At 37.6% G+C, this 26,726-nt stretch overlaps 1 long non-coding RNA gene across 1 annotated transcript in view; it reads right to left on the minus strand.

The window, feature by feature from the left end:
• The window catches only part of LOC143686370 (uncharacterized), a 194,264-nt gene that overhangs the window by 143,600 nt on the left and 23,938 nt on the right, over nt 1–26,726 (minus strand). The window contains exons 2-3 of the long non-coding RNA XR_013177094.1: nt 16,627–16,703; nt 15,864–15,962 (exon numbers count right to left, since the gene is read on the minus strand). This is a non-coding gene — a long non-coding RNA (uncharacterized LOC143686370). The remainder of the gene's footprint in view (nt 1–15,863; nt 15,963–16,626; nt 16,704–26,726) is intronic.

The raw sequence follows: 26,726 nt of genomic DNA on the forward strand, positions 1-26,726 counted from the left end.
AACACTTTGGTTCCATCAGCAGCTGTTCATCGAGTTTGAGTGAGAATACCACTCTTTCCAATTCCTAAGTATTAACCCTTCTCTAAATTAAAATTGAATATAATCCTGTATACCAAATTCTTCCTCATTTTCTTCTTCAAAGCACTGTGCAGTTTGTTGTGATTTGTATCCTTGCTGCAAAGGGTCTCACTGGTAAAGGAAAAATCCCAAAGCATTTCTAAGAAAGAGTGGCAGAGGGAGATTTGCATTATATGTAATCAGGGTGGAAATATAGTACAACATCTGGTTTTGGCTATATTTCCTAAATAACTTCATTAGGTAAATTTATTATACAAAAGTTTGTTTTTTCCGGTGGGGGTTTCAACTAACGGTTCTAGAACTGAGGACTAAATGTAATTCTCAATAACATTTACGCTATCAAGTACCCCTTCTAATTACATTCATCCCTTCTTTCCAGCTCCTACTGCCACTGCCTAGTTGAGGCATCTATTACTACCCAACTGTAGTAGCTTCCTCACATCCCATTTCCCCAGCCTGACATTCAAGTCCTCCAACTGTTGGCTTCAGTCAAACCACCAAAATTATCTGGGGTATCTTTGCACCAACCCTTTGGTATTAACGGTTGTCCTTCTCCCATATATAGCAGACTGCCCCCCACCCCCATCATTGGGCACATATTTTTCCAGGGTCTTATCCCTTAATAGTCCAGTAGTGCAGGTAGTAGCAGCAACGTTTTACAATTAAATTACCCTAGGAGAGTCCAGTATTCTCCAGGCAAGGGAATACTTGGCCTTCCAGTTAACTGGCTGACCTGGTGCTAAAGGTCATTGCCTTCTTTGGTTGCAGTCTCCCCAACTGGAACAAATCTTTGCTTTTTGTCGTCTTGAGCAAATTTCTCAAGAATCACAGTAGGCAGATAATGTCTGTTGTCTTCCTCATAGTCTCATGCTGAGTAGGTAAAACTCCTGAATGCAATTCATTCTCACTTTTTGTTCTCAAACTTACAACATGAAGAACCATCATGATGTACATAAATGAGTGGCCAAATTCTTCACAGCAATAATTTGCCTAAGGTTATTACGACCTTATAAGTCATTTGGTTAGATTATAAATTCCTATCCTTACGGTTTTTATCATTACAAAAATTCAAGAGAATTGTTAAAAATAGGCTTTAAGACAAAGCCTAGAAGAGACAGACTTTCCTTCCACTCACCACTTATACACATTCAAACTAATTAGCCCTACCCCAGAAAATAAATGGCTTTGATTGGAGTCCTTTTCCTTGGTGGCTACTCTTGTGCATCACTGGAAGGCCCAGCCCATCACGGCTGGTTTCTCACAGCCATCGCAGAGACTGCCTGGCTCTTTCCACCTCTGCTAGTCACTCTTAGGGTTTCCGTACTACTTCAAGGAAGTATCATACAAGAAGAATCTTGAAGATTTAAGACTGAATACAATGAAAAGTTAATGAGATTAGAAGCAGTTGTGGTCGGATTGTCTTTAAAAATATTTCCATTCTTGGGAGCTAGAAAATTGAGAGAGTTGAACATAAGATAGAAATTAAGAATGCTTCATTTCTTCCCGTATTATAAGATTTCTTCAATTAAAAAAATGAGAATGTGTAGAGAAAATTGCCTCTCTTTTCTTCTTTTAGAGAGCACATTTCTTTCTAGAAGAATATAGAGAATATAAATATAGAAAAAGGGTAAGCCTTTAATTTGAGGGGAAAGAATATATGTATTCTCCTATGTGCTTGTATTGGTGTGCCTGAATAGAAGGGAAGAGAAGAAAGATGATGAGAAATATGGTTCATAATTCAGGTATTCTTTGAATGAAAAAAAAAAGACATAAAAAATCAAATAATTTGGGAAAAAAATCGTGGTGGGGAGAAAGATATGTGTGCACACATGGGTGTGTGCTTGATAGTTCATACCTAACTTTTAGCAATCAGCAAATATGAAAGTGGCAGCTGGTAGAACTCTTTCTGCATTAGTATCAGCACACACACCTAAAAGACTGCCTTGTAGGTTGTTGGCTCATTCCCAGCCCTGCTTTCCTATATAGCCAGCTGAGTTTTCTCGGAGAAAAATTTTCCTTGCTTATTTAAGACTACTTGCCTCTTTTTGAGGGTTCTCCAATTAGACAAGAGTGAAAAGGAAGCCTTCAGACATCGTTGCCAAGAAAATAGAACCTTTAGTAATAGCTTCTGTTTTCTGAATTTTGATGAAACATAAATTGTGTAGCTCAGTGTAGGAGGTGATTTTTAATAGACAGATTTGGAAAAAATAACGTAAGCAATGGCATGAATATTAAAATGCACACTGTTTCTGTTGTGGTGGTTGTTAATTTATTTTTTACAGTAAAATGTTCCAAGCTGTTCCAAGACACATCAAATTTTCAGGCAATAATTTTTCTTAACTTTCTTTTACCCTTTTTCAACCTCATTTCAAATATTTTAAATTAATCACTTATTTCAATGTTATTTGCATTATAAAGAAGGTTTTATCTTTAGTTAATCTAAAGCACCTCTCTACAAGTGTGCTCTGTTTTTCAACTGTAATTAGGTATTTACGGTGTTACTTCCTTATGGGACCTTGTGAAAATAGCTAGCATTTGCTATTTGATCTTAGGATATGTTTTTCCCCCTTAATATCAAAGTTGTCTGCAAGCATAAAACCAGCCTTGTTTTTTTCATTATTCATTTGAATGAAAATGTCTATTTCATAGAATAAAAGTGACTATGGCAACAGGCCATTGCAAAAGCAATGCCCAGGAGGTGGCAGCAATTTTCAGCATTTCCCCCAGTTAAAATGCACTTTCTATATGCCCTTTCTACTGCTTAACTAGCCCATCAATTTAACATTTCCTTAAGGTACTTCATATCACCTTCCACTTCCTACTTTTCCCATCCTGTTATCCAGAGGCAATGATACCCACCCAGAGACCCTTGCCAGGCTGCAGCCTGTATCCTCAGCCTGCCAGTAGCCCCTGGGCCAATATACTGTGGGGATTTCCCAGAACTTTTAGTCAGTTTTGTTCTCCCTTTTAAAAGTACTTCTGCTCTCTCCAACCCTGTAAAAACTGACTTTGATTCTTACTCTGAGTGGTCATCATTCATTCCACAATGGAAATGTGAGTAATCATAAATGTTTTCTCAGTTACTAAAGTTTTTCTCAGAGTGACTAATTTTTATTTTTGTCTATCTTTCATCCACCAACCAATTTTAGTATTTTCTGATCTCTATATATCAACCACTTGTAATTTTTTCTTGTGTGTGTGTGTATAGATTTTCCCCCCTAGTACTTGCTAGTAGCCACTTTTCTAATAAAGAAAAGTTTTTGAGAGTTATTTAAAACTTGGTGGTATTGCTATGCCAAAGGAAGTGTCTCTTCCTCCTCTTTCGGTCTACCAGAAGCTCAGGAATTTCTGTGTTTAACATGTGAGTGTTTAGAGAGGGAAGTATCAGTTATTTGAGAGCATGATTTTATTGACTAAGACAAATATTCTGAAACCATGACTTTCAAATAGTTTCTAAAGTTGCAAAATACTCTTTTTTGCTAAGAGAAAATGTGTGTGTGTGTTTATGTGTATGAATATACATGTATATATATGTGAGTGTATATGAGCGATACAGTCAGAACAAAGAAAGCTGAGCTGAGCTGGCTCTGGCTGAAGGGCAGGGAACTGGCAGACTTCCTGCTAGATTTCCACCTCTCCCACCCGATCCCTAACATGGTCCCTGACATGCCAGCCTGGATCCCAGCAATCTGCAGAACACGGGTTAAAAACCACTATTTCAGAGTAATCCGGAAGAATCCTAAAGTAAATTTGAATTATATAAGTAGCACAGAAATATAGGAAAATAATCGAAAATCAAATGATTTCAAGCTGTAATAATATCCAGATAATCTCTTTCTTATCAAACAAGTGTTGTACTAGTCATCACATCTTTTAATTCCTGGCCCAGTCCCAAGTCTCATTTCATACTTGAGATAGGGACCCATAGGGAGCTACTCAGTATAAAATAGAATTTTCATTTCCTCTAGCTCAGTAGTTCTCAACGCAGGCTTCACAGCAGCATGGTCTGGTGAGCTCTTAAAAATATATACATACAGGGGCCACACCCTTGAGCAATTTAAACAGACTCTGGGGTGGAGCCTGGATGGTCCTGTGTTCAAGAACCCACCCTCGGGTGCAGAACCAGAGTACAGCACCGCTGCAAAAACTCCCAGTTCTCCTTTTCTGCTTTCAAAAGGACATATATCTAGTTGAAGTTTTGATCCTTTAACTCTGCAAGTTGAGTTGTTTTCTTCTTTTCATGCACATTAGCTCATGGACCCATAGGCTGTCAGACATTATGCCACACCTAAGATGAATTAACTCATATCAAGCAAAAACATGTATATCAGAAATGGAAATTATAAGCCAAAGCCACCCACACTATACTTTTTTGAGCTATGAGGGTTAGTTGCCTGAAAGGAAAAAAAAAAAAACAACTTTAGTGTTTGAAGAGAGAAGGAAAAGAATTCTGCATGCTTAAAAAATTTTCTGTAATATATTTGTTTAAGAGGCCAAATTAAAAGTCCTAAAATCATTAAAGAACATTCATAATGGTACAGACAGTAAAAGCATCCATTTCTTTTAATGTCTGCACAGATTTCCCAAAGTTAGAATGTTGGAAAGGACTTGCCACCCTCCGCAGAGCACACTCATGGCTTTTATTTAAAGACAAGGGGTCCTGTGCAACAAGGGAAAGAGCAGCAAGCTTTGGGGGACTGAGAGCTATTCCATGAACAAGCTCCCCGGGGTTGTGATTTGCACAGACTGAACTGCACCACCAAGACCCGTGCAAGAAATCCTGGCTTTGGGAGAGCTCAAAGCAGAAGTTCCCAGCAGGGTTTTTATGCCCCTATAGTAATATACAATCCAGCTTATTCCAATCGTAAGCCATTAATAAGCAAACTGACCCTGGGGTCGCTAGGGGATTTCAGGATTTTACAAAGCACATCTGTTAATGAGCACTGCCCTTATCTGGGCCAAGAGGCAAAACAGGACACTCAAACATCCCCAGAAATATAGAGCATTTCCGGTCCAGATATATATCAATGTTGTCCTCCATAGTTTCATAATTCATCATAAAAAATAAAAATAAATCCCAGTTAATACCTCTTCAGGGCAGAGGTTTTGCTAATTTTCCTTTATGCAAAATCTAAGCATCTGTGTTTCCCCACTCTGTCCTGTTTCTCTACCAAAATGCTTGTCATTCTTCCTCTCCTTTCAGATTTTAAACTTCTCATATTCAGTTTATATAAAGCTCCCTTATACGTATTTCACATATAAAATATAAATGAAGTGCTCTTGGTAAAACCCACTTGCTTAAAACTCTTCACTAGATCTCATTGGCTCTGGGAAGAGTCCAAATTATCTTGGCTCTGGCTTTGCCTATCCACCTCACCTCCCTGATCCACTTGTTTCTCCAGTGCTGTCCATTTCATTCTCTGTGCCTCTGCTCACTTTTTGCAGTTTCTTGAACATACCAGTATATTTCAAACCTTAAGTCTTTATACATATTGGTTTCTCTCTGTGAGAGAGCCATTTCCCTGATTAGGGGAATATTGTCTTTGCCTGAACAACTCTTGGTCATATTTCAAGAAAGCTCAGGCTGTATCTCTTCTGTATATTTTTCTGAGTATGCTGTCCCCTGAGTTCAAGTATGATTGTATAATCCTTCCTGTCATGTTGCTTTAATTACATATTTGTGAACTTATTGGATTGATATCTCGTCCTTGCTGGATTGTCAAACTCTCTGAAGGCAAAATTCCTATTCTTATTCATAACTGTTGCCCTCACACATATCATAGTACGAAGCCCAAAGAAGATTCATCCATTCATTTATGTACCAAAAGTTTTTGACTGTCTAATTTGAGCCAGGTGCCATTCCAGGCACTAATGATCTAAAAGTGAACAAAGAACAGACAAAGTATTTGACTTCATGAAGCTTACCTTCTAATGAAAGAAAGAGATTAAAAACAAAAAACACGTACGTCAGATGGTGATGAATGATGCTTAATAAATAGTTATCAAATGAATGAGTGACCACTCTTTCATGAGCATTCTCACTGTAGCCTATCAGACCAGAAATGTTTTTAGGGAAAATTGAATATAATTCCCCTGAACATAACACAGAGCTTGTTACAAAAAAAAAAAAAATCTTACCTAACTATTTTTCTGCAAAACCAATAAAAAACTGTGCTAACAGTAACTTTTTGTAAGAAGAATCAGTTACCATCTTTGGAAACGCAATTGACAGTAAGTTATTCTTGTCTTGTCTTCATTTAGAACAATGCTATTATCTTCTTTCTAAATAGCATTTGACAGTTTACAATGATTTTTTATATTTCCTGCTTCATCTGTTGCATTCAGTAAGGTTGACACCTTTTAGGATGCTTCCATATCCCCCTTGCTCTCTTAAATTGCTCCCTGCTCCCGGGCGCCCCACTGAGTCATTGGGGTTGAGCTCTGGCAGCTGCTTGTGTGGTGGCCATATCATCCTCAGACCATTATGAGGAGAGGCCTGTGATGGATACCTGCCCCAAGTTGGACCAAACCGATTCCCTGTCCCATGAAATTCATCCTGGATCTGAGAAGCAGCATATTGTTCTCTGTACGACTGCAACTATAAAAAGTAAACTGGAAGCTGTAGTGTGAAAGAGAATTGAGAAGGTTGAAGTGATTTAAGAGATTTCTGTGGGAAGGAGCAATGACAAATTAAACGAAGAGAAACATAGATCTGGGTGGGGTGAGAGGGGAAAGATGGCGAAGGACAAGTTCCAGTTCAGACTGGGTTTGAGAGGATTGGAGGGAGGTGGGGAAAATGAAGAAATTTAGCAGCAGTTGTCATGTGAGAGGGGGAGATGAGTAAAAGAGAATTTAAATTTTGCATTGTATTATGAATTGAATCTTGTCTTCAGATTTTGAGGGACTTCAGCAAATATTGTACTTTTCAAATTATTCTTTGTAAATATAGGGTTGATTTTTCTTCCAATGAGAAACAGAGCCAGGTAGGGCCACAAAGTGGCCTAGATTGGTGTAAGTTAGACATACCTTTTTAGAGCCATTACTTGAACAGGGCTCTCAGGGTGACAGTACTTCATTTTGTAACAGTTCTGACCATCTTTAAGGCATGTTTTTGGTTTTGTTTTTTTTTATCTATAATAGAGTCTAAATCAGTATTTTTTTTGTTTAGCATGTGGATGCCAAGCCAGTGGATTGACAACACCTGAGACTTTGTAACAAACACCTACTCTCAAGCCCTACCCCTTTCCTACTGAATCAGCAAGCTGGGGATCTACCCTGCAATCTGTGTTTTCATAAGCCCTGTGGGTGATTTTGATGCATATTCTGGTCTTCTTCAGATCAATTTTGTTTTCAAATGAGGAGAAGTGAAATCTGGAATTACTTTGGTGGCTTCATCAATTATACATGCCTGAGTCCATCTACTCCTTTGGAAGAATGTTGGAGGAGTCATGATATTTGACTCTTTCCTCCTCTTCCTTTCCCACTCTGTACACTCCCTACATTGCATGACAGGCCACTGAAGGACCACTGGTCTAAATCAACGCATTCTCAGTTAACTGAAGAATTATGAGAAGCTATAACATACACATATACATAACGTATACATCCATTTCCCATTTCTAGTCAAAGGTAATAGTACATGCAAGCAGTGTACATGCAAATCACCAATCCTTATACCAATGATCATTTCCTTCCATTCTTTTGAATAAAGCATTTAATTATCTGAGCCCAGAATTCTTGGACTATAAAATGAAGGGATAGAAATATATTAGCTTAAGATACCTTCACAATTTCATAGTTTATGATTTCAGTACTTTGGGATGGAAGTTAGTAGGACCATGGGATCTAAAATAAAACTTTTCAGGGACTTTCCCTCTTCTAGCTTGATTTCATCGTGCTTCAGGCAATGTTGTACCCTCTATCACTAGGCCACTGTTTGGTTAAATATACAGATAAATAACACATTAACTGTTTTTCTTTTATCCTATTTTTTTCTTTTTGGTAACCTCTCTAATCACTTCTTTCTCCCCATCTAATAAATGGATATTTCTTTTTGTTCTTTCATTCCAAATAGTTAGCAAATTGAATAGAAATTTGAACTAACTATGTCAGAATGAAGAGCTACCAAATATTAAATTGTTGAGGCATTTCATTGTCATTTGGGAACAATTTAGTCCAGATCTAGCTGTCAACGTTAACTGCAGTTAAAAAAAGAAATGTGTTTGTAATTTTCCTGGAAGAGATATTTACAAACTTGGGTAACTGATCTGGAACTAGCATTGGAATTCCTAATTATATTAGCAATTACGTATTATTTACATGGTGCCTTTCACCTGAGGCTATTGAAGCATATCATCTCTACCAACTCACTTGTAATTTGAATATGCAAAGTTACTAGATGGGAAGAATTATAAGAATCATTTAGCATTAATTATAATAATGAAAGAGCTTCATATTTATCAAGTTACCCTGTGATGGTTTGAATCATGTGCCCCAAAAGGGCAGGCTCTTAATCTTAATCCCTATTCCTGTATGTGAACCCATTTTAAATAGGACCCTTTGAAGATATTTTATCATTTAACGTGTGGACTCATTTGTGAATAGGATCTTCTAAGATTCTTCTTAGGTATGGCCAAACCAAAACAGAGTGAGTTTAACCCCTACTACTGGAGGCCTTATAAAGTGTTAGAGAGAGTCACAGGAGAAACCAGAACAGCAGACAGAAGGAGAAAGAGATCACCATGTGGCAGGAAACAGAGATACAAACAAAGAAGCCCAAGAATTACAGCAATCCAGCACCAAAGTACAACAGACCAGGGAGAAAGCACAGCCTTGCCAATGCCTGGATTAAGGATTTGTAGCCTCCCAAACCCTGAGCCAATAAATTCCTGTTGTCAATCCAACAGGGTGTGGTATTGGTCATAGTAGCTCTGCCAAGTTAAGGCACACTGTAACATATAAATTGTCATATTTGCTTTATATATTAACCTTCTAAGGCAGGAATGAACTTCCATTTAATAAACAGGAATGATTTATTGATCTCTTATCTATACTACTCATTTTCTACTTATTGATTTGAATTCTGAAATTATAGGGGATCTTAGAAATTAGTCTGGCCCCCTCAGTTTTAGACAAGATGATTAAGGTTCAGAGAATATAAGTGTGTCTAGGTCACACAGTTTTTTGTTTTATTTTGATCTCCTCCACAAAGCATTGGAGCATGCTAAGAACTCAAATCTTAACCTAAAGTTCTTTGTAAGTAAGACTCCTATCCTTATCCCCATCTTCCCTCATTATCCCAGAGAAGACAGTACTTAAATGGCTGCTCAATTTTCTGTATAGAAAAACATCATCCTTTCTACCCATCGAGAGGCTTATTCCTCCAATCTCAGACCCAGTCCCTCCATTTCTCATTTTAATCCTAGTCTTTCTCATATTTTCTATGATTTTGCTCTTTCTTTCTCCAAACACTAAACATGTTCCTAAGTCTCTCTGATCTTGGGGTAAGGGAGCCATAAAATCTCATCCATTTTCCAATATCATCCCTTTGCTACTGTTGGGTCTCTTCCCTTCCCTTCTCAATTAGCCTTGTGGAAGTAGTGCTCAGCATCCTTCATCTTTTCCAACCTGCTGCAATTGGCTTCTCATCCTCTGCTGCTTCAATCCTTTAAGGACAACAGCAACTTTCAATACTCAACTCAAGTGATATTTTTCATCCTTGCCTGAAGGAAGGACCATCTTGCTACTTTTTATATGGGTGATGTAGTTTTTCTCTACTATTTTTCAACAATTTCTAGGTTCTCCTTCTACCTCCTGACTCTTCTGTTTTAATGTCTATTTATTTTGTACTGAAATCCCCTAGGGTTCCACAGCACCTGCCATGCTACATCCATCCCCCATATGTGCACCCCATGGTGTTTTAGGGCCTGCCAAAATTGATGACTGCTTCTCTTTGCTGGTCTAGGTCTTATTTGAGTTCTTTTCATCACAATGAAATGGAAATTTCAGTACACCATTAAACAGAGGGTTCTCCTTCCCTCTCCAATACAACAATCAACATTCAAATTTTATCAACAGGGCTTCAAGGTCTGTCCCAAAGATGAAATGTGTATGAATTTCTAATAAATCCAAGGTGCCTGAGCAGGTACAGCTCGCTTAGGCTTATCAGTGAACACAAAAGTGTGTGCAAATTCCTCAGCCAAGCCTCATGGGTATAACTGGATGTCTCCTAGGGAAACAATCAGAGGGTCTTCAACTATACTCAATAACGACTCTTCATCCTCATTTAAAACAAGATAAAAGTGACACCTGACCACAAATGTTTTCCCTTATTTACCTCCATTTTCTAATAGAAACATTAAATTGAAATATATTTCTCTAGACAGAGCCATTTTTTTCATATATATTTTGCCATAATTACAAGTTTACTTCCTTTATTTTAATATGTACATAATCCATTTCTCAGAAATGAGACCCCGGACCTTGATGTAAACTGTTTAATATTTAGAGTTTAATTCCATTTTCTTCCCCTAGAGAGGTAAAAGATCATTATATGATATCAGGTGACTTCTTGTGGGTCTTCCCTCACATATAGTATCATAGCTATATAAGCTGATAGATCACAATTTGCTTTTCTTAATGAATCTATATTTTAATTATTTATTTCATGAGTTACCAGTCTCCCTCTTGTGTCATGCAAGCTCCACAAGTGCTGGAATTTTTTTCATCATTATCTCCCCATTTTCAGAGTGTCCAACATGGTATTGACAATCAATGACTTTTGAATGAATGAATATCTTTATTTCTAGAGGACATCTTCCCTCAAATCAGTTACTTCTCATTTATTTTCCAGAGGTCTCTACTGGCAATTTTCACCATTCCTTGCTATAGTAGTTTTAAAATATGTCTGCAAATACTGAGACACTCCTCCCATTAAAAGATGGGGTCTAAATGCCCTCCTTTTAAATATAAGCCTGCCTTAGTGACTTACTTCTAATAAAATATGGCAGGAATGATGGTGCATGACTTCTGAGGCTAGGTCAGAAAAGGTGCCTGACTCACGCTTGAGGAACAACCTCTGTGCTGTGAGAAAGCGAGGCCACAGGGATGGGCCTTGTGTAGATGTTCTGACAAATAGACCAAGATATGGTTCCAGCCGGTAGTCAACATCAACCACCACGCAGAATTCTTGACCCCTTTGGGCAACCCCAGCTGATGCTGAATAGAAACAAAGATAAGCCATCCCCATCCCCCAGTCACGCCTATGTTGCAATTCTGTGAATAAAATAGGGGTTGATATTAACATAAAACACTGAATTTTGGTGCGGCTTGTTATACAGCAATAGATAACTGACCCAGTTATCTAATACACTGTATTCCAGAACTACAGCAACAAAAAAAATTTTATTTTCAGCATGCACCATGCTATTACTTTTCTCCATGTTTTTGTTCTTTGCTGATCCCATTGGCTTAGCATGGAATTGCCCCTTGCCTTCACCCTGACTTTGTCTGATTTCTACTCGCACTTTAAAACAACTCAGGTATAACCACCTCTAGGATACCTTCCTTGACCCCCCTCCACTGGATAGGCAGAGTGTCCTTTTATAGTTATGTACAGTATCCTGTCCATAGCCCTGTCATTGCAAAATGCCCCACTTAAATATTTCTTTATGCATCTGACTGCAAGGTAAGGGGCTACTTGAAGGTAAAGACTGGATCTTATTCATCTGCATTTTCCACACTGAACATAGGTCACATGTAATGCACTCAATAGATCTTTGACAAACAATAATGAATCTGATATACGACAATTTCAGCCTTCCAGGAGATGGATACACAGGAGTGTATTCTACTTCCAGGAGTAGAATACACAGGCCCCTCAGGACATGCACTGTCACAAAAGAGTGAGTTCTTGGGGAGGTTTATAAAAGAAGAGGGAGTTATGGTGGGTTACTCTGCGTAGTCCCTACACATCCCATTGAGGTCTTTTCAGGGCTTTTTTTTTTGCATGGGCAGGCATCAGAAATCAAACCTGCATCTCCGGCATGGCAGGCGAGAATTCTGCCACTGGGCCACCATTGTACCACCCCCATGGTGGTCTTTTAATTGCTTGTTTCTTCTTTTTTTTAACACGCAGCAAGACGAGCATGTCACAGATTGAATTAATATTTTTGTTAATATAAAACAAAAAGGAGATGTGGTAACAGTTATTTGGTAGTTCATGTTTTATCTTTTTCCTCTCAAACATATCTCTCTTCTATGAAGGTTTCCTTGATTCCCGGGAAGAATTAGTTCTGTGTTTTTAACTCTCTGATGGACACCCCCTTGTGAAAGTCCTTCAGGCACTTTAACATGCAGCAAGACGAGCATGTCACATGTAGCATTTTTTGATATAGCCAAGAAGGTAAAGGGAATGGGCCCCACATATGAATAAAATCCTAAACCCCAGTGAGAATTTGTGAATTGACTGCCCAGGTTCAATTCTTTGGAATTAATGGAAGTTGTCTCAATCTCATAGTGCACAAGGCTGTTATTTAGTACTGCAGCAGTTAGACTGTACTTACCCAAGAGGAGAGAGTGTCATTGTCTTCACTTAAACGTGAAATCCAGGGCAAGATAGATAAACTAGAAACCCATAAGAAAGAATTTCTCAAAAATTTTCAACTTTAATAACAAGATCATAGAAAAGTAAATATGAATCACCCACTTCTATCTACATAGTCCTAAAGATTTCCATTGAAATTCTTAAAAGTCTCTGAAGCTTCCATGTGTTATAAGGATTCATGAGTTTTTGACTTTCGGTTTTATGAGCCTTGCAAGTTAGTTTTAATATAAAATATGCTTTAGAAAAATGGGCTGTCCTGGTAGACTTGTAAGCCTCCTGGTAGTACTGAATGTTCTTTCCTAAGAGCAACTTTATCCTGGTTTAATTGCCTAATGGGATCACCACTCTGGAATATGCTTTCAGTTTCACTTTATCCCATTGAATGATGCCCTAGTGGTCTAGAACCAGCACATTCATGTATTTTAGCTTACTCAACACACTTATTGAACCACACGAGGTGTTCATCTAATCTGTGTAACATTATATATTTAATGAAGGTCTCTAACATTTAATATTCTACTAAACTTTCAAAACCATCCCATAAGACTAAATAACAGTTTGTCCTAAGACTAAACATTTTCTACCAAATGTTGTGACAATTGTTTGACCAGATAAAGATTGAATTAATATTTTTGCTAATATAAAACAAAAAGCAGATGTGGTACAGTTATTTGGTAGTTCATGCTTTATCTTTTTCCTCTCAAACATATCTCTCTTCTATGAAGGTTTCCTTGATTCCCGGAAAGAGTTAGTTCTATGTTTTTAACTCTCTGATGGACACCCCCTTGTGAAAGTCTCCCAGGCACTTCAAACTATAGTAATATAAATAATATAAGCTAGACTTAATTCATCATCTTATCTTCTAAATCTTGTCCATCTACTGTGTTTGCAATTAATGATATCACCATCTATGTAGCTGTATTTCAGCAGGGATGGTGCTGGATCCCTGGAATGCACTTGGAATTTTAAGGGGTTTTAGATTGTCACAGAGACTGAGGGAAATGAACCTGGCATTTGGTGGGTGGGGGCCAGGGGTGCTAAATATCCTGCAACACGCCAAACTCTTCTTCATAATCAGTATTTGCCTCCTATGGAGATTCACTTCCATTAAGAAATTTCAGTTGTCCTCTACCTGTCCCTATTTCCTGTTCTAATTTTGCCTCCAGAAAATATTACAAGAAAATCTCTCATTTTTAGTTTTGTGGGCTATTCTTGTTCAGACCTACCTCTTTATTTCCTTTACTGTTTCATTAATGCCGTGTGTGATCCACCACTTCCAATTTCTCCTCAATCTAATACATTCTTCAAATGACACCACATAAAGGTGACATCATATAATTCCTATTCTCAGGAGCCTCCAACTCTGTTGCCAAGAACTCAGGACAACATTCAAGGCTGAGTACAGACTTCCTGCCTTAGCCACATGCCCAACGTTCCAGATTTATATCTCTGGACCTTTATAAATGTTATTTTGAGTGTCGTGGGTGGTTCATTGGTAGAATGCTTGTCTTCCATGCAGGAGACATAGGTTCGATTCCTGGACCATGCAACTCCCCCCCCCCGCCAAAAATGTTATTTTTTCTGCCTTGCCTCTTCCTCTTCTACTTGCTAAAATTATATTTCTAAGGAAGGAAATAACAAAGATTATTTTTAAAATTCTATTAAGAATGGGTAAAATATTTGAATAGACATTTCAACAAAGATATTCAAGTGGTAATAAGCACATGAAAAGATGTTCAACATCATTAATCATTAGGGAAATGCAAATTCAAACCACAATGGGATAGCACTTTGAATCTATTAAAATTAAAACTGTTAAAATAGCTATAATTAAAAAGTTTAATAACAAATCTAACTAGGTTGTAGAGAATTTGGAACCCTTACACATTGCTGGTGGGCATATAAAAGAGTGTTTATCAGAACACTCTTTCTGATAAACGAGTTTATCAGTTTCTTAAGGAGTTAAATACAAAGTTACCACAAGACCAAGCAATTCCAGTCCTAGGTATTTCCCAAGAGGTATGAAAACATATATCAGTAAAAAATGTGTACATCAATGTTCAAAGCTGCTTTATTCCTAATAGCCAAAAACTTTAAACAGTCCAATTAAATGCATACAATGGAAGATGTTTTCAAAAATAATAAAGGAACAAAATACTTAACGCTACAAAATGAATGACCCTCAAAAGCATTATGCTAAGTGAAAGAAACCAGAAACTAAACACCACAAATTTTATGATTTCATTTACATGAAATATCCAGAAAAGGCAAATCTATAGAGCTAGAACCTAAGTGGTTGCCTCAGGCTGGGGACAGAAAAGAAGAATGACTGCAAATGGGCACAAGAGATGGTGGTGATGGTTGCACAGAAAATTTATTTAAAGTTATTTAAATGGATCCTTGAAATAAGTGAATGTTATGGTATGTAAATTATTCCTCATGCTGGTTTGAAAGGATATGTACCCTTGAAAAGCCAAGTTTTAATCCTAATCCCATTTTGTAAAGGCAGCCATTTCTTACGTGATGTAATCAAGAGTAGTTGTTAAACTGGATTAGGGGAGAAGTGTCTTGACTAGTTTACTGGAGTCCTATAAAAGAGGAAACATTTTGGAGAATGAGAAAGTCAGAGAGAGCAAAGCAAAATGACATAGCCACAAGAAGCAGTCCACCAGCCAGTGACCTTTGGAGATGAAGAAGGAAAGTGCCTCCCAGGGAGCTTCATGAAACAGGAAGCCAGGAGAAGAAGCTAGCAGATGATGCTGTGTTTACCATGTGCCCTTCCAGATGGCAGAAGAACCCTGACCGTGTTCATCTTGTGCCTTTTAAGCTGAGAGAGAAACTCGGACTGTGCTCACCATGTGCCTTCTCACTTGAGAGAGAAACCCTGAAGTTCATCAGCCTTCTTGAACCAAGGTATCTTTCCCTGGATGCCTTTGATTGGACATTTCTATAGACTTGCTTTAACCAGGATGTTTTCTCAGCCTTAGAACTGTAAACTAGCAATTATTAAAGTCCCCTTTATATAAAAGCCTTTCCGTTTCTGTATATTGCATTCTGGCAGATAGCAAACTAGAACATTCCTCAATAAAACTTTTTTAAAATTCTATTTTAAGAACACAAATGATACGTTCTCCAGGAAATCTAATCCCCCCACCAACCATATTTTCTATCCCAACTATACCTTAATCTGTGAGCCATGGACTGTATCACCTTTGGATGCATCATTGTGCATAGTTTATCCTTCCAGAGCTCATTTTGCTTACAAGGAACGGTGCCTAGCCTGAAGTCAAAAAAAAAAAAAAACCCACAGTATTTTTTCAATGTCTGCTAAATTCCAAATAAAGAACTAAAACTAAAACTCAAATTACTGTCCACAATAAATTTAAGATAATTTTTAATTTTTTAAATTTTAACCAAAAAAAAAGCAGTTATTATAGTCACATTCAGATTTTTGAAAAGGAATCTTGGTCAAAGAGAATCTTCACTCTCACCCTAGCATGCTTTTATGCTTATAGATTTTCCTTGCTGATGACTAAGATATATGTCAAATATACTTCCTGATGATGGCTATGAACTTTGTCTTACATCTATAAAGATGTGAATTATTTATTTTTAGGTCACTGAAGTTTATATATATATATATATATATATACATATCACTTTAATATAGTCGGATGGAATTTTTCTTATCCCTTAATATTCTTCTTTCTTCTTTCCTCAGTGTTCCCACCCCTTTACCTCCGAAGAACCAGAGATTCTTTGATAAAACAGTATTAAAATAAATGTTTTGTGAGTGTAATCCATTGATCTTACAGTGAGCATTAAAATTAATATTTGCAGAAGGAACTTTGTCCCTATCCACTCTAGAGTCTTTTCTTCAATAAATGCCAGTAGGTCTTAATACTGGTCCCCAGAGTACAGCCCTGCAGTCATCACTCAGAGACCTGAGCATTCAGTTCCTCCTCCTGGATGTCGCCAAGATCCTGAGGCCAAGATAGGAAGTAGGAAGGACTGAGGGAGCCTGTTGAGGGGAGAGAAACAGGAAAGGGATCAAGAGAAAAGGAAAAGGAAATCCTCAACAACCACCCACAGTGACTTATATAGTGGGTACATATCATTTTGAAAGTAAAATCCTCTATATGAGCCCAGAGACAGCCAAATTCTCTCTCATCTTCTCATCTTCTGGAAGGTACCACAGAGGCTACTGGCCTGTCCTCAACCCACTGAAGGCATCTCTGCCCCAGAATTTTGCCTCTTGAGTGAAGACAAAGAGGAAACTAGAATTATTTTAGGCCAATAGTACCCATAATGTTAGTGGGGATACAAAGACCCCAGACCCTTCCTAGAACATGACCTTGTCTATAGTTCCTGCTGCCAGTTCACCCTGGATGTTTGCTCATTTCCTGGGTCAGATGCACTAGTGTTCCTATCTCAAGAGCTGCCAAGCGCCCCCTGCTTAAGATAGCTAGAGTTGATTTTTTGTTTCATATTAACTGCCACCAGAAAGAGGATACGACAGAAAAAGTGATGCATGTCCCCATCTTCTGAATTCCTTATTTGCCCATCAACTGTTAGTAGAATTATTTTCTTTTTGATAGTACATCTATCTGCCTACTAGCATAGACATTTCCAGAAAAACTGAAAGGATACTGCTACACACTCAATGTTAGAATGCTTTAATTTTAAAAGAAATGGCCTAAAGAGCCAGCGTCAACAGTTAACAGGATTCTAATACCAAGATCCCTGAATCAGCACAATCTATAACATGTAAAAACCCTTGGGATTCACTAATTCTGGTGTACAATAGAACTCTTAAGGAAATTTACCAATCGTTTTTCTCTCAATTTAAATTAAAAGGCAAGGTTTTTTTTTTGACATTTCACAATTCACATATGATCCTTTAATTGATTAAAATAAAAAATCCTTATGAATACTAAGTTTTGAAAATAATTTTTTTTTGTATTGAATGCGAATTGCTGTTAGTTAACAGGTTACTTATATTTATAAATTCTACTTTTTAAATTTCTTTTTTTTTTTTTTTTTTTTTTTTAAAGAGAGAGGGAGGAAGGGAAGGAAAGACAGAGAAGGAAGGAAGGGAGGAAGAAAGGGAAACATCTTTAAACATTTTCTTGTTTTATTATATTTTGTTTGTTTGTTTGTTTTTTACATGGGCTGGGGCCGGGAATCGAACCGGGGTCCTCCGGCATGGCAGGCAAGCACTCTTGCCCGCTGAGCCACCGCGGCCCGCCCTCTACTTTTTAAATTTCTTGATGCTTGCTTAGTATTGGCAGCTAATTTCTGGTGTTCAAAATAACACACATGCTTCAAGTAAATGAAGTTGAGAGAATAATTTTTGCTTTATCCTGGTCCTTCTTTTCTGATTAATATACAATTTTGGCAATAGCCCTATCACTACAAATATTTTAAATTCAACTCTTCTTGTTCTTATGTTTCTTGTCAGATATAGAAAAATAAGGTCAATTTATAAGTTAAAGATGTTTTTCTGACATCATTCCATAATTACACAAACTCAGCACCACAAGACTATCAGGAAAAGAAACGTAAGAAGCAATTGTGTAGAGAAATTTCTAGGGAAGATGATGGAGTAAGGAGCTCCAGAATTCACTCCTCTCTCCAAAACAGTTAGTGGACAGGTAGGAATTGTCTGGAAAACAACAACAACAACAACAACAACAAACTCTGGAGGCCGCAGGAACACTAAATAGTGTCCAGGAAAGAGAGGAATGAAGAGCCTAAGAAAATATGGTAAAGAACCATCAGTGGCTTGCCCCACAACAGATGCCAGCACCCATCTCCCACTTTCCAGGCGGGCTCCTCAGGGTTGTGCCCCTGACTGGCTGCTGTGGGTGAAGAGGGACAGGGACATGGAAATCCTCTTCCCAAAGAATAGGGGTGGACACATGACCAAACATTGACCACAGCGTTTGGTCAGCAAATTCAGATTGCTGTGACCTGGCACTGAGCTGCTGTTTCAGCCTGCCTCAGACAGGGATGGTCATGGCCATTGTTTCAACACCAACCTTGTCATGGGCATTGGCAATAGAGGTTTAAGGACTCAATGCCTCTCTAGGGCTGTAGGGAATAGATGAACAGCTTAATGAAGGATGCTATATATTGGTCTGGCCAGGAAAGCTGGACTCATTTTAAAAAAAAAGGCTTTTGATGTCTTTCCTGACCCCCTGCCCAGGTTCCTTTGGAGCTGGTCCTTCAGGTGTCCCTGGCCCATTTTACCTTGGAAATACTGACTTGGAAAGTCCTCTCTGGGGTGACCCTCCTCCAAGAATTTGCCCTTCAGGGAAAAGCAGCTAGAGGCAATGAAGAGAGTATAAAAAGAAATCATGGGTGCAAAACAAAAACACAACAGATCAAGATTCTTAGAGAAGGAATAGAGGAGAGGAAGCTTTTTCCGTCGGGTGAAACAACTGTACAAACAGTGGGATTTGAAAAATTGTATCACATATCTGGCGCAAGAAACAAATGAAGAAGAGCTGGAAAAAATCTGATCAGTTAAACACAGACAATTCTAAAGGCCTAGAGTAAGTTCAACCAAATGTCAAAGAAGGGCCTTAACACAAAGCCAGTCAGCAATAAAACCCTAGGTGTTTGAGTTTGTTAAGCTTCTGGAATGCAATATGCCAGAAATGGAATGGCTTTTAAAAGGGAATTTAAGTTGCAAGTTCACACTCCAAAGCGAGGAAAATGTCCAAACTAAGGCACCAACAAGGTATTACTTTCACTCAAAAAATGCTGATGACATCCAGAACATCTTTGTCAGCTGGGAAGTCACATGGCTGTTATCTGCCAGGGTCCCTGGTTTCTGGACACTTCTCTAAACTGGGAGAGCACATGGCAACATCTGCTAGCCCTCTTTCCTTATTTCATAAGGCTTTGCTAGGAGCACCTTCCTTGTGCATCTCCAAAGCTCTCCAGCTGCATGGGCTCCATTGGCTCTGAGCTTTTTTCAAAATGGCTCACTCTTAAAGGGCTCTAATAAGCAACCCACCTTGAATGGATATAGACACATCTCCATGGAAACCATCTAATCAACAGTTACCACCTACAATTAAGTGGATCACTTCTCCATGGAAATAGCAAAAAGATCCCTCTCAGCAACGCTGAATGAGGACCAACGAGCATAGCTTTTCTGAAGTGCACAATAGTCTCAAACCAGCACTCTAGTCAAGAGAGAAAAAGAGCCCTTCAGAGTAAACTTACCAGGATAATCAGATACCTAGATATCAGCAAAAAGTTACAAGCCACACTAAAAAACAGGAAGATATGAAAAGGAACAAATTAAAACTTTAGAGGAAGCTCAGAATTTGGAACAATCAAAGATATTCAAACAACTCACCTAAATAAAGTCAAGGGGATGAAGGAAAATATGACTAAAGAAATGAAGGATATTAAGGCACTGGGAGGGTATAAATAAGAATTTGAAAGTACAAAAAGAAAACAAATTATGGGAATGAAAGATTACAATAGGAGAGATTAGAAATACACTAGAGGACAACAGCAGATTTGAACAGGTAGAAGAAAGAATCAGAAGAAGAGATAGAGAAAAGAATTGAACAGGATCTCAGGGATTTGAGTGACAGCACAAAGCGCTCAAGGATATGCATCATAGGTGTCACTGAAGAAGAAGAGATTGGAAAAGGGGCAGAAAGAACATTTGAAGAGTGATGGCCAAAAATTCCCTAACTCTTAAGTAAGACATAAATACACATGTCCAAAAAGAGCAAAGTACCCTATACAGAATAAATCCTAATAGACTATTCCAAGACACATACTAATCTAAATGGCAAAAATAAAGAGAGAATCTGGTAAGCAGCAAGAGAGAAGTGATAAGTCACATACAAGTGATCTTCAATAAGACTAGGTGGTGATTTCTCATCAGAATCCTTGGAGATGAGATGGCAGTGGCATGATATATTTAAGGTATGGAAAGAGGAAAAATGATAGCCAAGAATTATTTATCTATCAATACTGTCCTTAAAAAATGAGGGACAGTTAAAATATTCACAGATAAACAGAAACTGAGAGAATTCATCAATAAGAGACTGGCCATCAAGAAATAATAAAGAGAGTTCTACAGGCTGAAAGGAAAAGACAGGAGAGAGAGGCTTGGAGTAGAATGGAGAAATGAAGATTACCAGTAAGCATAACAAAAAGATAAAAAGACAAAAATAAGATATGATATATAAAAGTCAAAGGATAAAATGGTTGAACTAAGTACTGCCTTCACAGTGATAACATTGTATGTTAACGGATTAAACTTCCCAATCAAAAAACAGAGGTTGGCAGAATGGATAAAAAAAAGTATGATCCATCTATATGCTATCTACACAAGACTCACTTTAGACTCAAGGACAAAAGTACTTGAAAGTGAAAGGTTGGGAAAAGATGTTCCACAAAAATAGTAATTAAAACAGAGAGCTGGAGTAGCTATACTAACATCAGACAGAATAGATGTTAAATACAAAAGTATTATAAGAGGCAAAGAAAGACATTATATATTGACAAAAGGGGCAATCCATCAAGAATAAATAACAATCTTAAATTTTTATTCACCTAACAGGGATGCCCCAAAATACATGAGGTAAACACTGGCAAAACTAAAGGGGAAAAGGGACACCTCTACAATAATGGTCAGAGACTTCAGTATACCACTCTCATCAGTAAATAGAACATCTAGAGAGAGGATCAGTAAAGAAACAGAGAACTTGAAGAATATCATGAGCTAGACCTAACAGACGTTGCAGGACATACATTCTTCTCAAGTGCTCATGGATCGTTCTCCAGGATAAAACAAATTGGGTCACAAAACAAATCTCAATAACTTTACAAAGATTGATTATACAAAGTGTGCTGGTTTGAAAGGATATATGGACCCTAGAAAAGCCATGTTTTAATCAAAATTCCATTTTGTAATAGCAGAATAATCCCTATTCAATACTGTATGTTTGAATTTGTAATTAGATCATCACCTCCCTGGAGATGTATCCCAATCAAGAGTGGTTGTTAAGCTGGATTAGGGGAGATATGTCTCCACCCATTTGGGTGGGTCTTGAGTGGTTTACTGGAGTCCTATAAAAGAGGAAACATTTTGGAGAATGAGAGATTCAGAGAGAGCAGAGCAGAGCAGAACGACATAGCCACGAGAAGCAGAGTCCTTCAGCCAGCGACCTTTGGAGATGAAGAAGGAAAATACTTCCCTGGGGAGCTTCATGAAACAGGAAGCCAGGAGAAGAAGCTAGCAGATGATGCCACATTCACCATGTGCCCTTCCAGATGAGAGAGAAACTCTGACTGTGTTTGCCATGTGCTCTTCCACTTGAGAGAGAAACCCTGGCCTTCTTGAACCAAGGTATCTTTCCCTGGATGCCTTTGATTGAACATTTGTATAAACTTGTTTTAACTGGGACATTTTCTCAACCTTAGAGCTGTAAACTAGCAATTTATTAAATTCCCCTTTTTAAAAGCCATTCTGTTTCTGGTATTTTTGCATTCCAGCAGCTAGCAAACTAGGATACAAAGCATTTTCTCTGATCCTAACAAAATGAAGCTGGAAATCAGTAACAGGTGGAGAATTGGAAAATTCACAAAAATATGTATGTTAACACCTTTTAAACAATCACTGGGTCAAAGAAGAAATTTCACGAGAAATCAGTAAATGTCTTGGGAAGAATGATAATGAGAGCATAACATATCAAAACTCATGAAGCTTTTTTCCAAAATGGTTCCCTCTTAAAGGACCCCAGTATACAACACCATCTTGGATGGGGAGAGACACATACTCATGGAAACTACCTAATCAAACAGTCCCATGCACAATTTGGTGGGTTACATCTCATTGGAACCAACCTAATCAAAAGATCCCACCCAGCAATATTGAATCAGGATTGAAGAACATCGCTTTTCGGGTGTACACAACAGTTTCAAATTGGCATAACCTCTATCTCACATCTTATATAAAAATTAACTCAAAATGGATCAAAGGACTAAATATAATAGCCAGGACCAAAAATCTAAAAAATAGTGTAGGGAAGCATCTTTAAAATCTTGTGGCATGCAATGGTTTCTTAAAACTTATACCCAAAACACAAAGAAAAAATAGATAAATGGAACTTCTTCAAAACTGCAATCTTTTGTGCTTCAAAGGACTTTGTCAAGAAAGTAAAAAGGCACTACAGACAGTGGATGAAACTATCTGGAAGCCACAGATCTGATAAGGGTTTAATACTTAGAATATATAAAGAAATCACAATATTTATGTGATCTCACTGACATGAACTAATTTTAATAAGCAAACTCATAGAGGTAGAATCTAGAATATAGGTTACCAGGTGATAGAATGGGGTAAAGAATGAACAGCAGATTCTTAATTTGTGCAGAATTTCTATGTAGGTTAATTATAAGTGTTTGAAAATGGATAGTGGTGATGGTAGCACGTTGTCATGTTGGTGAATGTGGTTGAAAGAGGAAATTTTGGGTTGTGGATGTAACTGAAAAGAAAGAAGTTAAACAAGGGACAGCATAACACAGTGAACCCTGTTGTAGACTATGGGCTGTGGTAAATAGTACAAATATAAGAATATTTTTTCATGAATTATAACAAATGTACAATACTATTACATGGTGTCAATAATGTGGTGGTATGTGGGGGGAAATTCACCTAATGTAATCTACAGACTGTAGTTAATATTCTAATATTCTTTCATCAATTATAACAAAGGTCCCACAAAGGGTCAACAAAGGGGAACATATGGGAACATTGTATTTTTTGCATGAATTTTCTGTAAACTTACAACTTCTCTAAATAAAAATAATTAAAAAAACATTACAGTAACTGAAAGAAACCATAAGCAGAACGAAACAAAAAGACCGGAAGCGTATATGACAAAATGTTAAAAGTTTTAATTCTGGGCGGTGGGAATATAAGTGTTTGTCACTTCATTATTTGTTTTTTATGTATTTTGAATGTTTTTAGAGATGTAAATAAATATTAAGTATAAGATTATAAAAAAGTAATTGTGCTCATACAACCTCGCACTTTCAATGAACAAATCCACCTTCCCTGAGGTCACAGTTTGTTTTTACTGAATAAAATAAACATTATTTTTCAGTAATTTTACTTCCCAGGTCATTGTAGCTGTGTATTCTATTTCTTAGTAACAAATTTTGTATAAAGACAATTTTCTGTTTTAGATAAGTGATTCTCAAACTAGGTGTCATGATGCACTGGTGATTTGTAGCCAATAATGAATTATTACAGTTTGCTCCTAATGAGAGTTAAAGTACTGAAATTTGCAAATGAGACCTTTGAAATTGTATTATGTGTTTATATATAATTATATATATAATATAAGTAAAACATATTAGTTTTATTGTCATATACTGCTATCTGGCCTATATTAGATAGATTGATATCAGATATATGTGTACATATATATAGGTGTGTGTGTACATATGTGTGTGCATAGATTATGTATATTTATTCCCCATACCTCCCCACTGGAGAGAAAGCAGTAGAGTTTTAGCCAGTAGAGCAGAAATCATAAGCAACCCCTTATATATCAAAAGAATGTATTGGCACGTGTCTTCACCCATCAGGTGTTGCAGTAGGTAATAATCATCACTACTCTATATCAGTGCTTCTCAATCAGGGGCAAGTTTGAATGCAAAGGAAATTTGCAAGGACTGGAGACATTTTTGGTGGTCGCAATTGGTGATGTTATTGGCATCTAGTGAGTAGAGGTCAGGGAATCTACTAAACATCTTACAATATGCAGGCTAGACCCCACAACTAAGAATGATCCTAGCCAAAATATCAGTAGTGCTGAGGTTGAGAAACCTTGTTCTAAACCATCTCTTTCCAGTCCAGTCCAACTCATTCCATTCTGCATTCCTCTCTGGTAGAGGAGTCATTCCAGGCAAATGTGGGCATCGCTGTTAGCTTCGGATAGATGACGGCTGTTTTCAAAACTTTGGAGAATTACTGAACATGCAGTGGATGTGGAGCAACAGGCAACTGTAGCTTTTAAGAAAATACTGTTTGTTAAGGCAAAAGAAAATATTTCAAATTGGTCTCCAGCCATATTTGAAACTAAAGCTCTATGCTTTCAGATATTTGGCTCTGTTTATGTTTTGTCTAAAAAGATTATTGACAGTAGTTTCTTTTGGAGAGTGGAAATATTAGAGAAGCATGAATTTTTACGCTATACTTTTCTGTATATTTAAATATTTTTAACAGGGATGGAACATTTTTGTAATAAAATATAAACATATTATAAAACCCCATAGAATAGTTGTCATTTCCTAAATGGAACCTAAAACTCACACTTACAGTATTGAGGCATATAATTTTTTTTTTTTTTTGGCATGGGCAGGCTCTGGGAATAGAGCCTGGGTCTCCCGCATGGCAAGCAAGAACTCTGCCACTGAACTACCATTGTACCGCCCAATGAGGCATATAATTTTCTTAAAATAAAATACTGCATTACTTAAAAATCAAGCTATGGGAGTGCAAGGGTAGTTGAGTGGTAGAATTCTCGCCTGCCATGAGGGAGACCCAGGTTCGACTCCCAGTTTATGCACTTCCCAAAAAACCAGCAAGCAAAGTAAACACATACAAAACAAACAAACAAATAAAAATTCAACAAATGGTATTGCAATAATGGGATACTCAATGGAAAAACAATGAAATGTCACCCCATCATACAACATACAAAAAAAAAATCAAGCCATATGGGAATAAAACCATCCATTCAGCAAACAAATATCTATTGAGTCCTTATTCGTTTATACATTCAAGGATACAGAACTGAAAGATATATAGTCCCTGTCTTCAGGATGCTCATGGTCTAACAGAGGAAACAGACAAGCAAAGCAGCCTGAAAATACCTCATGGCAGTTATCATGTGAACAAAGTATGGCATCTAACTATACATGTTAGTACTACTGAAGTTTTCTTGAAATAAGTGACTTAAACTGAGTCTTGACGAATGGACAGTAATTCAGTGAATCGGTAGGGAAGGACTTTCAAAGAATAAATCTATTGCTTTGGAACCAAAGGGTTTTGGGGTTAGAAGGAACAATGGAGCAGCTACCTCCCGCTCTTCACCTTTTCCCTTTCCATCCTTCTTCTCCCCCAACTGCACTTCCACCCTGTTTTAAGGTAGGAGAGACTTGAATAATGGATTGACTCAGTAAGCCAGTAAAGAAGGAGGGAGTCACAATGGAAAAGAGATGGAAGGAAGGAGTACATCATGCACAATGTCTGTTGAGAGGTGGGAGGGCTAGGCAGCAGCGCAAGCACCAAAGAGATGAATTAGCCTTGGACAGCAGAGCCCCCATTCCACTGGGATTAAAAAGAAGATAAGGAGGGATTTGGGTGCAAATCTTTTCACCAGGATGGTCTGGGGTCTGTAAAAGAAATTCCTGCCTGCTGCTGCTCTTCTATTGTTGCCTGAGAACGAACTGAGTGAGCTGCAGTGAGGCTCATCAAGATACATAAGATGAATTTCCTGACTTCAAGCAACCTAATGGGAAGAGAGAAAATCTATATTCCAATAACTGTTATAAAAGATAGTAAGTGATAAAATGTAATAAGAGAATTAAAAATAAAGTGTTAGGAAGTTGAGAGATGCAGACATTATTTCAAGCAAGGATGTCATTGCTTATTGGTTTGTAATTGCCAGATAATGAAGGTAATTGCACCTTGGTAATAACTAGGGGGCTGAACTAAAAGCCATATAAGTGGATAAGTAGGTCAATCCAAATTAATCACCAAGGTGGAAAAGTAAAGATGGGCCACCGGCATTATCTCCTCATACACAGGGTGCCTGTTGCCTCTCAATTATTTCTGATAATGGGCTTTACCCTACAATAAATAATCTCCACTTACCTTCTCTCCTACCTCTCCCCTCCCCTTCTCTCTGTCTCCTCCTCATCTCTCTCATCTCGAAATCAGTTAATATCTTTTGAGTTTCCCAGAGCTGATCTTACGCTGGTGAGAAACTCTAGC

Source organism: Tamandua tetradactyla, chromosome 6 (genome assembly GCF_023851605.1).
Source record: "Tamandua tetradactyla isolate mTamTet1 chromosome 6, mTamTet1.pri, whole genome shotgun sequence".
In the NCBI taxonomy this organism is placed as follows: domain Eukaryota; kingdom Metazoa; phylum Chordata; class Mammalia; order Pilosa; family Myrmecophagidae; genus Tamandua; species Tamandua tetradactyla.